This window comes from Balaenoptera musculus, chromosome 5 (assembly GCF_009873245.2).
Source record: "Balaenoptera musculus isolate JJ_BM4_2016_0621 chromosome 5, mBalMus1.pri.v3, whole genome shotgun sequence".
Taxonomy (NCBI): domain Eukaryota; kingdom Metazoa; phylum Chordata; class Mammalia; order Artiodactyla; family Balaenopteridae; genus Balaenoptera; species Balaenoptera musculus.
Genome location: NC_045789.1, coordinates 63,843,821 through 63,860,351, shown reverse-complemented (window position 1 = coordinate 63,860,351; position 16,531 = coordinate 63,843,821).

Genomic DNA, 16,531 nt, shown 5'->3' with positions numbered 1-16,531 from the left:
ATCTTTCATTTCGGTTACTGTGTTGTTCATCTCTGTTTGTTTGTACTTTAGTTCTTCTAGTTCTTTGTTAAACATTTCTTGTATTTTCTCAATCCGTGCTTCCATTCTATTTCCGAGATTCTGGATCATCTTTACTATCATTACTCTGAATTCTTTTTCAGGTAGATTGCCTATTTCCTCTTCATTTATTTGGTTTTATAGGTTTTTACCTTGCTCCTTCATCTGTGACCTATTTTTTTGCTGTCTCATTTTTTTGTTTTTTTATGAGTGGGATTGTGTTCCTGTCTTACTGGTTGTTTGGCCTGAGGCTTCCAGCACTGGAGTTTTAGGCTGTTGGGTAGAGCTGGGTCTTGGTGCTGAGATTAGGAACTCTGTGAGACCTCACTCCAATGAATATTTTCTGGGGTCTGAGGTTCTCTGTTAGTCCAGTGGTTTGGACTCAGAGCTCCCACCGCAGGAGTTTCTGCCCAACCCCAGGCTCACAAATCAAGATCCCACAAGCCACACGGGGTGGCAAAAAAAAACCCCAAAAAACAAAAAACAATAACAAAGTAAAAAATAAAATTATACTAGGAAACTAACAGGTATGTTAGAAAGAATGTAAAAATAAAAATATAGATGAATCAACAACCGGAAGGTACATCAATACCACAATAGTAAAAAAGAGGAGGAGGGAAAAGAAAAAAAAAGGGGGGGGGACTTGGCTGTGGAGAGCGGGGCCTAAGCGAGGGCGAGGTTTGGACGGTGGGCAGGGCCAATGCTCAGGACCCACAGGGCTGGAAAAGGCCCTGGGGCTCTGGGGGGTGGGGCCCAGGCGTGCCCCCACCCCAGGTCTCAGTGGGCAGGGGACCTCACCTGGGAGCCCAGCAGGTTTCCTGGGCTCGAGTGGGCGGGACAAACTCCCTCCTCTCCTCTCCTGTTCCTCTGGCCTGGGGTCTGGGAGGGCCCCAGCCCCTCCCACCTGCCTCTCCGGATCTCCCCAGCCTCCCTCCTATGCCTCCAGGACCAATGTGGGGGTGGGGGGTAAGCGGAAGGGGGAGCCTTGGAAGGCAGGGGACTGGCCTGGGAGCTCAGCAGGCTCCCCACGCCCAAGTGGGCGGGGCAATCACCCTCCGCTCCTCTCCTGCTCCTCCCCGAGGGCCCCTCCCACCTGCCTCTCCTGATACCCCCGGCCTCCCTCCTATGCCCCCTATGATAATTAATGATAATTAATTTAAGATCTCTTGTTTGCATTAATGTGTTCCCCTGCCCACCTCTATGGTCAATGTTTTTTTTTTTTTTTAGCAGTGCTGTGCAGCTTGTGGGATCTTAGTTCCCCTACTAGGGATTGAACCCGTGCCCCTGCAGTAGAAGCACAGAGCCCTAGCCACTGGACCACCAGGGAATTCCTTATGGTCAAATTTTCATATTTCCTGAAGAAATGCTTTGCAGGTAGTAGGTGCTTCATAGCTATTTGCTGCAAGCTGGCAGGAAGGAGTGTATGAACTTACTGTGGAATGAAAAACAGATGTCACTATTTTGGAAATGTAATCAAACAGCTTTTGAGGTACCAGGAAGGAGCATATTTGCAAATCAGGAAATACTCAACCCCAGGAAGCATGTGGTAGTATGCTTTTGGTCAAAACATCATCTTCATAGAAAGCCCTGGGTCACATTTTTACTTTGGTGACTATTAAAATTTTTAATCTGTCCAGGGAATTTATTTCCAAAATGACATTCTGAGTGACCGCTTCCATTCACAGCAAGCTGGGTTTTGCGATAATTGCCTTTGATGTCTGTTCTGTGGCCTTTCTCCTTCTCCTAAACCCTGTAGCTGTCAATTACCGTGGGATGCTGCACATAACAATGGAGGCTATTGCCTCAGTAAAGGCGGTATCCATGGTGCCAGAGGCTGCAGGCACTGCTGAAGGCTCTACTGAGAGCAAAGGGAACTTCCAAGGGTTTGCTTACACTGAAATATATGATCTTCCTTTCTAAAACGTATGCCCATCGTCACATGGTTTTGGGCAGCAGTTTCATCTCAACTCTTCACGAGCTGTGGGCAAAGTGATTCTTAATATTGCAAGGCTGCATCTGGAGAATTCAGAGGGCGGGTAGAGAAAAAAGATCATCCCTAGGGTGTTAACAGTGCCCCAGGGGCTGTTTTTCATAAACCATTTCCGCCTTCCACACCCAGCATTTTTCTTGAAGGATTAAGATATTTTACGCGCTGCCAGAGAAAGGAACTAACATTTACTGAGTAATGATTATGGGCTGTTGGCTGTATGGATCAGTCTTAATTCTACCTTGTTTAAGAGGTCTTATCAATCCACTTTACAAATGAGAAAAACGAGGCTCCTTTAGGGTGTATACTCAGATTTCTTGACTCTAAAAATCATGTTCATTCTACTTACAAGGAGCTTTGAGAGAGTAGGGAATGGGAGTCAAGGTTACTGGCTTGTTTGGGGCAGTATGCTCAGTAAATGACACCAGGACAGTGCTTCACAAGGATGAGCATAAAGTAGTCTAATCCAACATATTACTTTAATTATATTGGAATAAAACACTCACCTTGAATGCATCCTGATTTGGGGGAAATAACTGAAATTTTAAGACAGTTGAAAGTGCCTCTTTATGAATTTTTAAACAGTTTAATAGGTGTCCTGATCCCCAGCCCATCACACCTCTACAATTAGTCAAGAATCAAGGACTCCTTTTTCAGATCCTAACGCTCCAGGTTTCCACTCTTGGCCATTTCCTGTAAGATAAAGGAAGATGCCAGCCATACTGGGATAAAGTTGTACTTTGGGCTCCTGCTGCCTTCCATAATTCATCACTTTTCAAATATGCCCATGTTAGTGTAAGCTACGCTCATCATCATGAACTTCTCAATGTCTTTCTGAGCCTACCACTAACATTATTTAAAATTGACAAATTGTTTTCTAGACATGAAATTAAAATGTACTCGCGGGTTTCCCTGGTGGCGCAGTGGTTAAGAATCCGCCTGCCAATGTAGGGGACACGGGTTCAAGCCCTGGTCCGGGAAGATCCCACGTGCCGTGGAGCAGCTAAGCCCGTGCGCCACAACTACTGAGTTTGCACTCTAGAGCCTGTGAGCCACAACTACTGAGCCCGTGTGCCACAATTACTGAAGCCTGTGCGCCTAGAGCCTGTGCTCTGCAACAAGAGAAGCCACCGCAATGAGAAGCCCTCGCACCGCAACGAAGGGTAGCCCCTGCTCGCTGCAACTAGAGAAAGCCCGCGCACAGCAATGGAAGACCCAATGCAGCCAATAAATAATAAATAAATAAATTAATTAATCTATAAAAAAAGAAGAAAAAATGTACTTGCAAACCTGACAAATAGAGTTGCAGGTAGAAGTGGATACAAAGAATTCCTTGAAACCAAGAAGTTCATAGAAAGGAAATTTAAAAGTTATCAAACTCTTGGGACTTCCCTGGCGGTCCAGTGGTTAAGACTCCCGCACTTCCACTGCAGGGGCCGCGGGTTCAATCCCTGGTCGGGGAACTAAGATCCCCATACTGCACGGCCAAAAAACCAAAAACAAACGAACAAAATTATCAAACTCTTGATTGTGTGGAATAGTACAAGAACAAATTGTCATAGAGAAGTTAGGTTGTCTACAAGCAGTGAAAGATGAGTTCTTTAGAAATAGAAAAAGTTTTGAAAAGTAGCTACCACTGATTCTGGAAGGAAAAAAAGAAGATATGGCAAGAGAAGCCATTTCAACTTTTCTATTTGAATTGTGTTCTTGGAGATGACTTTTTCCCAGGGTTGAGTCTAAAATAATGTGTCCTTTCCATTGTCATTATTTAAGTCTTCCTTATCAATATGAAAGTCCAGCTCTCTGAAAAAAGTTGAATACTTTAAAAGGAGCTTCAGCTCTTTAGCAAGTCACTGGTATGAGTATACCACATGTCACAAATTCTGTTTTGAACTTAAAATCTGATTTTGAAATAATCTGATTTTGGAAAACATTTCTATGGTAGATTTAGTTTTAATTTGCCCTGCTTTAAGAGATTTTGCACAGATAAATTCTCCTGAAGTTTTCCTAAGTTCCTTTTACCTCTTTTATAACAGTGCCTCTTAAATTTTAATGTGCATGGACAGCTTGTCAAAATGCAATTTCTGATTCAGTAGGTCTGGGTTGGGTTTCAGATTTCACATTTTTAACAAGCTCTCAGGTGATAACAGTGCTGCTGGCCCGTGAAATACATTCTGTGTGAGACTTTAGATCACAGAATTCTTAAAGCTCGGTGGGACCAGTTCTCAAAAGCAGGGACTAAATGGAAGACTTTTCATAAGGGGACATTTAAGAATGAAAAGAATATGAATAGGAACTATCTTAAACCAGGACTCAGTGAGGGCTTTACTGTGGAGAAACAATGATAGGCTTTAAACAAGGAGGAACTTGGTTCCTAGACTGGTTTACTATCACTCCTTTCTTGCTAAGTAGGAGTCTATGTTAACAACACACAAGCCACCACTGGGGAAAGTAGCCAGAAAACTGCAGCAAGGCCCTAGCAAAGTCTTTCTGTCTCCCTCCCTCATGGCAGTTATATGCAAGCTGAAAAATTTCATCAGGCATAGGATAATAAACTTTGCTCAAGATACATATGATCTCAAAGTTACAAACTCCCAGGGCTTTACAGTTTTGTAAAATACAAGAAAAATTATTTAAGGAAGCTTTCTGGATTCCATAACAAACTACAACATCTTTTCTCTGATTCTTTTTAAGCCTTGATATCTTTGCAGTATATTCTCATAGGGTCATCATGAGAAAAAACCATATAGTCCTTGGGAATTCCCTGGTGGTCCAGTGGTTAGGACTCTGTGCTTCCACTTCAGGGGGCACAGGTTTGATCCCAGTTCAGAAAACTAAGATCCTGCAAGCCCAATGCCTGCTTTGATCATGACACTTAATACCTTGTATTTATAAATCTCTTTAACTATTTCCTTACTTAAACTGTCTCCTTGGAAAAGATAATAATAAAGGTAACCTTTATTCATCACTTACTATGTGAAGGCATATTCTAAATATTTTTTATCATTACAACAGGCTAATGAAGTAGATGCTGTTATTCACGCCCACTTATAGATGAAGAAACTGAGACTCAGAGTTGTAGTAATTGCCAAAGTCATTGAGCTAGTTAGTGAAAGGGCTGGGATTTGAGCCCAGACAGTCAGGGTCTTAGAACCCACATTCCACTTGAGTAAGAAGCTTCCTCAAGTATTGCTCTCAAGAATTCTATAACATAGCACTGTGTGGTGTGTACCAGACATCTAATCTTGTTGGATTTCACTTTGGTGAGATCATCAGGATCCTGCTAGGCAAGTAATTAATGTTTGTAGAGTCTAAATCTCTTCCAGAAGTCTCAGGTATATCTGTAGTATAAGTTTTCTACTTGTATTGTCTCCACATCTTCAGCTTCCATTTACCCTTTAACCCATTCAAATCCAGCCAGGCATCTGTCCTCATCACTCCACACTAAGCGACCTTTTTAAAGTCCTGGCTGTCTTCCATGTTGCCGTATCTAATACATGCATTCTACTCCTTATCTGACACAGCCTCTCAGCAGCATTTGACCCAGCCCTCTGTTTTCTCTGACACTAGACTGTTTTGTTCTCTGATGTCTCTGTTCCCTCTCCAGTCTCCTTTGCTACCTCTTCATCCTCTGTGGGTCTCTAAATATTGGAGTTCCAATTTGATATTGTATCACGTCAACTACTCTGTGTCAGTCTTTATTCCTTCTCTCATTCTTTTCCCCACTCCTTCATCCCTCTCTGTTTATCCTCATGACTGTAAATACCTTCTTTTAAAAAAAAGTTTATTTATTTTATTTATTTAGTTTTGGTTGCGTTGGGTCTTTGTTGCTGTGCGTGGGCTTTCTCTAGTTGCGGTGAGCGGGGGCTGCTCTTTGTTGAGGTGCGCGGGCTTCTGTTGCAGTGGCTTCTCTTGTTGCAGAGCATGGGCTCTAGGTGCCCGGGCTTCAGGAGTTGTGGCTCCTGGGCTCTGGAACACAGGCTCAGTAGTTGTGGCGCATGGGCTTAGTTGTTCCACAGCATGTGGGATCTTCCTGGAGCAGGGCTCGAACCCGTGTGCCCTGCATTGGCAGGTGGATTCTTAACCACTTCACCACCGCCACCTGGGAAACCCTGTAAATACCTTCTTGATGATGCAAATGACTCTCAAACTTACATTGTCAGCCCAGGCCTCTTCCCTAAACTCTAAGCTTAGACTTCCTTAACATCTCCACTGGTGTGTTCATGGGCACCTTAAACCTCACATGTTCAAAACTAAACCTGATTGTATTGTATAAGCGGAAAAAATAAACCCCATAAGCTGTGGAGAGTGGGCAATCTTCTGCCAAAGAAAAGGTCTTTTCTCACATGACATTGACTACAAAGAGGAAACCAAGGGGTAAGGAAAATGATGTTTATTAGCTACTTGCCCAAATTTAAAATATGACTCCCAGAGATGTGTGTGTGTGTGTGTGTGTGTGTGTGTGTGTGAAAGATTTGTTTAACTTATCAGCAAGGGAACTGGCAGACAGTAAAGCTGTTTCAAAGACCATTTGAAGAATAGAGATTTGTAAAGTCAGCCAGGAAAGACATGCTAAATAAATTTGCTAGATGAGAGACACAACTAGTTAATGTCCTACAGGGCACTAAAATTGTAGCCATTTGGAGGTATCATTTCAGCTGGAGAGGAATCATTTGCCCCTCTATCAGGCAAAAGTCTTCACATTAACATGTAATTTCCCAGAGCCTGGGCCTAATCAAAATGAAATAGCATGACAAAAATTGGTCATTTCCCTAGAGAATTAAATCATCCTTGGGTGGGCCTGTTAAGATAGACCTGAAGTGTGACATTGGAAAGATACACAGCCTTCTTTTTGCCTTATTTCCATGTTTTGGATAATTTTTCTTAACAAGCATCAGAATCTTTACAACACTTTTTTCTTGAGCACAACAGTTTGTAATAAATGGACAGAGCTGGGATTTTTATTCCAAGCTCATATTTCTTCTACCATATACCATTGACACATACCTTTTATTTAGGTTGCTTTATTTATCTTATGACAAGAGTCCTGGTAAGGAATGCGGAACTAACAAGCTACCATCAACCAGCTGAATTTGGGAAAGGTCAAAAGGAGACAGGAGACGCCAGTCCGTATGTCCTACCAACCTCTCAGAACCCTTCTGGCTGGAATCCATCTTGGCTGAGCGATATGCGCGCCACCAAGAAGGACCCTGAGTCAGAGTGATTTGGCCAGAGACAACCAGGAAACTAACCCACTACCATAAAACCCGAGACTGCGAGCCACGTGGCAGAGCAGTTCTCCCGGTTTCCCTTACCCTGCTGCTCTCCGCCCAGGTGCCCCTTCCCAATAAAGTCTCTTGCTTTGTCAGCACATGTGTCTCCTCGGACAATTCATTTCTGAGTATTAGACAATAGCCCACTCCTGGGCCCTAGAAGGGGTCCCCCTTCCTGCAACAAAACGACAAAAATAATACAATTTAGTAATGAGTTTGATGAACTGTATTCAAGGGAAAACCATCCCTGGATTGGGGAGTACACTGCCTCACAGACAGTGGAGCCCTCTTCCCAAGGAATTTTGGGCTACAGTGAGTTTTACAGAGCTTAGAAGAGGCAACAGGAAACAGAACAAGATTGCCTAGGAGGTCAGCGATTTCTTTATAAGCCTAGAGGGTCCTATTTTCCAGGGTAAGGTGAGCTAGCTAAAGCTCAGCTAGAGGACTGGGATCTGTGCGTGTTAGGTTTCCTTGAGAGTGCGGCGTTTCCTGGAAGTGCAGGCTGACTTAGGTTTAGATTTGTGACCTGGGCCGGGCTGCGGGGGTGGCCTCCATTTTCTGGGTCCCCATGCATGAATTATCTTTATCAATACTTTTTATACAGGGGATATTGTGAGAACAAAGGGAGTCTGTGCTGGTTCCACATTCCCTAATCACTGAACGTTATTTTTTCTTAGCTCTTCCTTGACATTGAGTAATCAATGTCACCACAGCTGTCTGCATAAACCACCAAGAGTGACCACATAGTTGTCTATGATTTATATTACATGTTAAAAATAAACTTGAAGAACTTCTGGGTTTGTTTTATTTATGCTGGGGACTGTTACTCATTGAATAGCTTCCAAATATAGAAAGCAAAGATAACAGTTTATATTCATGAAAACAGTTATATGGAAGGTGGGTGAGTGGTGAGGTAATTCTATTGACTTTCAGTCTGAAATCTCTGGATCTTGGAAGGTGGTGGTTGACAGTTAAAGGAATTAGCTTTAGCTTTCAGTTTCTTTTCTGAAGAAGCTGGTGTGGCAGGCCTTCCTTAGGATTGTGATCAAGGAACTCTTCAAATAACACCCTCTATTTTATCTTCTACCCTGTCTTTCTTCACCATGTAGATTCCTTGGTACCCACAAAACATTCAGTTAGTCATCTCCTTACTTTCTCTCCTTTTACAAATTATTTTTTCATCCCAATCTTAGATTGGTGAGGGAAGATTCAAAAGAGTAAAACCTGACACTCTCTAAGTACCGAATAATTGTTAAGTGAATGAAGCAATTTATAAGCAAATTTGAACCCTATAATTTGAATATAACATTATAAGCTGCATAATATAGAAATGCATATTGTTGAAAGTACCCTCCCATAAGCCCGTTTCACAAAATAATCCTGGTTAATATTTTGACCACTAGTTTTACTAAAAACACTGGACTGAGCATTCGTATTTATCTCTTTGCAGTGTAGGAGGTTATGCTGGGTGAAAAGGTTTCTCTGTGTGTGCGTGTGTGTGTGTGTGTGTGTGTGTGTGTGTGTGTGTGTGTGTTTATTTTGGTAGTGCCAACTTATTCACCAAAAAGTTGTAACAATTTTGACTTCCCTAAACAAAGTGTTGTAAAATGTTCCATGATGAATTTATTTTACTTGAGAAATTCTTATTTTCTAAATTATAAAAGTACACACATCCTTTGGGAAGAGTTGAATAATTTGGGAGCATAGAAAGTAGAAAATTAAAGTATTTCCCACCCTCTATCCAATTTTTGAAATTATTTTACAATGAGATGACAATATGGTCAACGTAGTAGCCTCCCAAAGTCAATTATAGTTTTTTTTCCTTCTTTTTCCTCCAGCACATGTAAACAACTTGTGTCACTCCTAAGGAATTCTGGGAAAGAACTGCCTAGGCCTCTGAGGCCTCAGGCACACTTGCATTTTGAAAAGCAAAACCCTACCTTACATCCTACCAATCATCTTCAAATGCAACCACATCAAATATATATAATACAAAAGAGTAATAATTTAACATTTTTTCTCTGAAAATTACTTGACTATAAGTAACTTATTTATCAGCTATGATTTTTCAATAATTATTCAACATACTCAGGGTTTCTTGGAAAGTAAGAAAATCTAGCCTGTAAATTTTTTATTTATTTTTATTATTATTATTATTTCTTTTTTTTTTTTTATGGCTGTGTTGGGTCTTCGTTTCTGTGCGAGGGCTTTCTCTAGTTGCAGCAAGCGGGGGCCACTTTTCAGCGCGGTGCACGGGCCTCTCACTATCGCGGCCTCTCTTGTTGCAGAGCACAGGCTCCAGACGTGCAGGCTCAGTAATTGTGGCTCACGGGCCCAGCTGCTCCGCGGCATGTGGGATCTTCCCAGACCAGGGCTCGAACCCGTGTCCCCTGCATTGGCAGACAGATTCTCAACCACTGCGCCACCAGGGAAGCCCCAACCTATAAATTCTTTAAAAGATATAGTGACATTTAATAAATGCTAAGTTTATGCATTAAGTTGACATAATGTATTTATAGTCTTTTCATTCAACCATTGTCAATTTGTCTTAGAATTCATTTTTTCAAAGCTTGGAGCAAAAACCTTTGTAGGGTTGGCTGATCTGGCTTAGAATTGAAGAGAAATTTATTCTCACAGTTCTTGAGGCTGGAAGTCCAAAATCAAGGTGTCAGCAGAGCCATGCTGCCTCTGAATGGCCTCTAGGGGAGGATCCATTCCATGCCTCTTCTAAATTCTGGTGGTTGCCAGCTTCCTTGGCTTGTGGCCACATGACTCCAATCTCTGCTTCAGTTTTCACATTGCCTTCTCTGTTTTCCCCTCTGTGTGTGCTTTATAAAGACACCTCTCATTGGATTTAGGACACAACCAGATAATCCAGAATGACCTCCTCATTTCAAGATCCTTCATTTAAGTACATCTGCAAAGGCCTTAAGATAGCACTATGCAAGGCATGTGTGGCTGGAGCCCAGTGAGTGAGGGTGAGAAAAGGAAGAGATATAGTAAGAGATGTTAAGGGAGAGTAGGAGGAGGAGATGCAAAAATGAGAATACTAGTTGTTAAATGACATAATTGTCGCTTGAAATCAAAGTATGGACAGTATATGTTATTAGCTATTAAGTGACTTTGTGAGCATGGACTTAATTCAGGAGAGATAATCTTCACATCTATTCTGAGCCAAAAAAACCAAGTGAACTATGCTTGTCCTAAACCTGGATGATGCACCTCTATCTGCCAGATTCAGTATCTCAATGCTCTGTGGACAGTGTTAGGTAAACAGTGCCAGTTTTTCCCCCTTTGTTTTCCTCTTTTCTAGGTTACATGCAGACTGGCTTCTTATGGAAACAGTCTATCTTCTGATAGACTCTATCTATCTTCCACAATACAGGAATTTAGATTTCATTTTTGTCCAAATCAGTATACTGAATTCGGATAAGGTTTCATGGTGTGACAACCACAACTGTGATTGGATTGTAGTGGTCTGGTTTTGTTTTCCAAAGAGACTTCATCACTGCTTATTTAAGACTTCCTTGGAGCAAGCCAAGCCCATGCTTAAAATGGTATCTGTTCTAGACTGATGTCATGCACTTTATCTTCAGTCCTGATTTGCTCCAACCCCAGCTGCTTTGCCATTCTGGTTTACTTGAGTTTCCTGCATCCCTTCTCCTGCCTCTTCATCTTTCAGCAGAGGACCAGTCTCCCCTCCTCTCGGATGACACATTAAGAATGACCTTAAGGGGACTTCCCTGGTGGCACAGTGGTTAAGAATCCACCTGCCAGTGCAGGGGACATGGATTCGAGCCCTGGTCTGGGAAGATCCCACATGCCTCAGAGCAACGAAGCCCGTGCGCCACAACTACTGAGCCTGCGCTCTAGAGCCCACGAGCCCCAACTACTGAAGCCCGCGCAGCGCCTAGAGCCTGTGCACCACAACAAGAGAAGCCACCACAATGAGAAGCCCGTGCACTGCAACAAAGAGTAGCCCCCGCTCGCCGCAACCAGAGAAAGCCCGCGCACAGCAACAAAGACCCAATGCAGCCAAAAATAAATTTAAAAAATAAAAATAAATAAATTTATTAAAAAAAAAAAAAGAGCTTAAGGTAACGGATGTCTAGACTTTGGAGTTTTTGCTTATAAACTGTGCCCATGAGTTGCTTACTTTCCTGAAATAAATACTCCTCCGAAGCTTTGCCTAGCTAGAAGCCATTTCTCCTCCAAACTCTAAAAGCTCTTACTGTTTGTGCTTTTACTAAAGCAGGGTATGTTTTATTTCCCAAACTAGATCATAAGTTTGGTGAAGGTCAAAACCTATTTTATACTTCTTTACTTGCCCTCCACCCCCATACCACTTTTTACCTTAAACAGAGAAGATGCTTGATAAATACCTGTTGAATAAAGCAGCTTTAAGGATAAGAAGTGACTTTATAGTATAAATTAGTAGAGACTCTATCAGGAGGAAAATCAACATCCTTGGATACAATATTTTGTGAAAAGATTTGGAACACTTACCAAAATAATGCAAATAACCAAAACACCCCAATAAAACAAGAGTCTCCATTGTTTATAGTTACATTTTTTCAAGTTAGGTTTATTGAGGTATAATTTGCATTTAGCAAAATTTACCCTTTTAAGTTGTTCATGTCTATGAATTTTGAGTAATTTTTACAGTTAGGTATCCATTACTACAGCCAAGATATAGATCATTTACATCACCCCCCACCAAATTGCCTTGTGCCCTTTTATTGTCAATCCATTTCCCTCACCACCAGCTCCTGGCAATTACTAATCTCATTTGTATCTCTAGAGCCTTTCCCAGAATGCTGTATAAATGAAATCATAAGGTAAGTAGCCTTTTGCATCTGGCTTCTTTCACTTAGCATAATGCTTTTGAGATTCATCTGTGTAGTTGCCTCTATTAGTAGCTAGCTCCTTTTTATTGATATTTAAAGGGTCAGTAATACCCACTCACTGTGGCATATAAAAATTACTTTTAGCAGAAGGCATTTGAGTTCCTGAAATTACTTATCTTCCTAAAAACAGAACTAACATGAACTCAAATCCCCTCCACTAGAGGCCATCCCTGGGATCCACCAGGGATGATTGACTCTCATCAAGAGCCATGAGAAGTCTCCACACCACATGTAAACAGACATTGTCACAAAACTATCCTATCTCCCATCTGTTCTCCTGAGGCCCATTTATCTTTCCAGAAAGTCATTTGTTTTCCCATGAGTGCCCTTTCTCCCTCCCTTTCCCTTATTGAGAACTCATTTGTTTCCCCATAAGTGTCTTTCTCTCCCTCCCCTTCCCCTATTAAGATGGTATATAAGCCCCAAATTCTAACTGCCCCTTGAGTCACCCTTTTCTCTGCACCCTTTACATACCTTAACGAAAATATGGTGATTGAATGTTATCTTTTGCTAATCTGTCTTTTATCAGTTGAATTTGAAAGATCCCAATCACTAAAGAGAGTACAGGAAAAGTTTTAATTCCCTGAGACTTTATTCCATTGTGTGAGTGTATTAAAGTTGTTTTATCCATTCACCAGTTGGACTTTTGGGCTGTTCCCAGTTTTTGGACACTTCCCTACCAGGTCTTTGCATAGCATGAAATTTCAGTTCTGTTCTGAAATGGGATATCTAGATTATATGCTATATGTCTCTATAGGAAACTTCAAGACTGTTTTCCAAAATGGTTGTATTGCAGGAAAGAGAGTGGGGCAAGAGAGGATGGTCATTTTCCAGGTTGCAGGCGAGTCCCTGGGATGGCCACCAAGTGTGGGTTCTTAGCTTTGTGCAGGAAAGAATTCAAGAGCGAGCCATAGTGAAGAGAAAGAAGGTTATTCAGGGAGATACACACTCCATAGACAGAGCGTGGGCCATCTCAGAAGGCTAGAGCAGCTCCAGGGTATGAGGTTGTCAGTTTTTATAGGAGTGGGTAATCTCATAGGCTAATGAGTGGGAGGGGTTTCCACCTATTTTGGGGAAGGGGTGGGGATTTCCAGGAATTGGGCCACCGCTCACTTTATGACCTTTTCTAGTTGGCCTTGGAACTGTCATAGTGCCTGTGGGTGTGTCTTTTAGGTGCTGATGTGTTACAGTGAGCATATACTGAGGCTCAAGGTCTAGTGGAAGTCGACTTGTCTGCCATCTTGGACCTAGTTGGTTCTGACCAGTTTGTGTCGTGTCCTCAGGGTATGTCATTCTTTTAAAGGTTGTGCCCTGTCCCCTTCCTGTCTCATTTGTAACAGTTTGCATTGTCATCATTAATATATGAAGTTCCAGTTGCTTAGCATCCCCATCAGCACTTTATATTGCCCGCTGTTTTACTTTCAGCCATTCTGGAAGGTTAAGTGATAATTTGAAGACAAATAAGGAAAACATACAGGTTCACTCATCAAAGAAACATTTATTGATAAAACCAGTTAACTTTGGCTGGGTTGCTACAGTTTGTCAGATGTTTGATTTTCTTGACTGTCAGGAATAAAATCGTGTGGAGAACGTATAACACAGTTCTTTATCTCAAGGTCCTCATGGTCATGTCAGAAAGACATGGGAAAGAAAGTATGTGCACAAGTACATTTCCCATGGCACTTTGGGAGCACAGACTAGAAGCATTTTGCCTCTTTCTCAACGGAAGAGAAAGGCTGAGAGAAGTTGTATTTTGAGTCAAGTCCCCTTTCCCCTAAACTGATGATGAGCTTTGTACATTAAAATGTCAATCCTGGGTCTTCAGTATTTTAAAAGCAATAGAAGACAATAAGGCCTCTCTTAGCCAGAAGATAATTAATTTTAACATAAAAATATACTTAAAAGTTAAGAAAATGTGGTCCGAAGAGACTTGTTACTTCAAATACCCTGTCTGTACAGCCATTGAACAAAGTAGCTCAACAGGCCCAGAGAAGTTTTCAGAAAGGAGTGCTGCTGGGGCCAGGAAAGAACAGAGGAAGCCTGGAGAGTTTGAGAGAGGTAGAAAGATCAGCAGATTGGTTGGAAATCTGTGTCCCTGGATCCGAGTTCTAGCGGTGCTCTAACTAGTTGTGCAAACTTGGACAGGCCAAATGCTTGCAGGCCTGTTTCTTTTCATCTATGAAACAGCTTGGACCTCTAAGATCTCTTTCAGTCGTGACATTTTCTGGTCTGCATACCATATGGAGGGAGAATCCTAGGAAGAAGGATAATAGGGAAGGCAAGAGCAAATAGATGGAATGCAGGGGAGGGGCAGGGCTGTGCAGGGAGAGGGTTGTGGCTTGTATTTAAACAGGGGCAAATGGAGGGACCCTTGAGGCCCAAACGGACTCTTAAATTCCACCAAGGAAAATCCAAGGAAAGACTGGTGTATGGAACTAGGAGTGTGTTAGGAATACAATATGCAGAAGAGCAGGAAGGGGGATTTTCGACAGGAAGGCAGTGCACAGGGACCAGTGATCTGAGAGCATTTATTTGTCCATTCAACAAATAGCTATTGAAAAGGGGATATTTTAGGGGCCATTCAAAGAGGCAGGCTGACATTTAGCATGTGGAAAGTCTGTGATGGGTATTGAACTGGGGGTACCAATGGGGGTATGAGGGGCCCCATTTTGAGACTGTGACACCAAGCTAGTATCCTGTAAAGTTAACAAACACATGTTGAGCAACTACCATGTTATAGGCACTGGAGATAAAGACTAATTTCTCTGCCCTTCTGCACCTTGGTTCTAGTAAGGAAAGATAAACAATAAAATGGTAAATAAAATGAATAAATAAAATACATGTCAAGTTTGTTAGTGATAAATGCTAATAAGAAAAACAAAGCAGGGAAGGACAGTAGGATTGGGTGTAAAGGGAATGGGGCTGTAATTCTAAAGAGTGTGGCCACTGAGAAGATAACATCAGACCCAGGAGGGGAGGGAGTGAGCGGGATGGACAGAGAGGTACCGGATAGTCTTTCAGAAAAAGAACAGCAAGTTGGGAGAGTAGCCAGGGTTCAAGGAGGCCAGTGAAGGGAAGAGGAGCGAGGGGAGAGTAGTTCCAAATGTGGTCTGGGCTCCATGAGGAGGCAAGAAGGATCCCGTCTCATTCTAGAGCTCCCTTGCTCACCTCCTTCCCGTCCCTCAGCATTTAGGGAACACCTCTGTGGCTCAAGCCGCAGATACTGTCATGGATAAGACACTGTGTTCCAGTTGCCAGAACCAGAACAAAAGGTCGGGGCCCAACTGGCAGCGAGGGTAGATGAAGTTGCCATCAGCAGCACTAGACCAGGCCTTAAATCCCTGTCTTCAGACACCGTCAGTCTTGAAGCCAGTGTGGCTCAAGGCCTACTGGTGGGTCTCCCCACAGAGGGCAAAAGAAGCTACAGAGAAGAAACTAGGGTATATTGAACTAAAAAAATATATAACTTTTCTAGAAAACACCTGCAGGAGATTCAACATTTAACGGAATAAAAAGCACCTCAGATTTCTAAGCTGCTGAGAATTTTGGACATCACTAGTGCAACCTCTTCATTTTTTGGACAAAACTCAAGAGATGTGATTTCTTTTTTTTTTTTAATTTTATAGACGTATAGGTGATTTACAATGTTGTGTTAATTTCTGCTGTACAGCAAAGTGACTCATTTGTATATATATTCTTTTTCATATTCTTTTCCAATATGATTTACCACAGGATATTGAATATAGTTGCCTGTGCTATACAGTAGGACCTTGTCATTTATCCACTCTACGAGAAGTGATTTCTTAAAGCAACAGAGGAAAGGAGAAACAGTTCTCTAGCCTACATGGCCAGTACAGTGTCTAATTTATCACCATTTTTTAAACTTCACCAAAAGTTTCAGAATAAGGTTGTAGAGAGCACAAAGCAATATTCTAAATTATGTTGTAAGTTCACTGTGACCTAAATGAGAAATAGAAATTGTGCTGACTCAGAGGACAAAAATTTCAGAGCCAGAGTTCAATCCCTACATGATCAGTTATATCAGGAGGAGATTCCTTGAGGGGCAAGCATTGACAGGTACTATTGGAAATGTAGGGAAAATGGGAGAAAGGCACCAAACATAAGTCCCTGACAGACCAAAGCCATCTCTGGCTGGTGACAGCAAGAATAGACCTGAAACCCAACAACATCAGGATGGAGATGTTGTACCCTTATTTTTAAACAGCACTAACTTTATGTAATATGTAACATTTAAAGCAGATTGTTGTAATTCAGTGTAACATTAACATAAATTCAGTCAAGTTAAG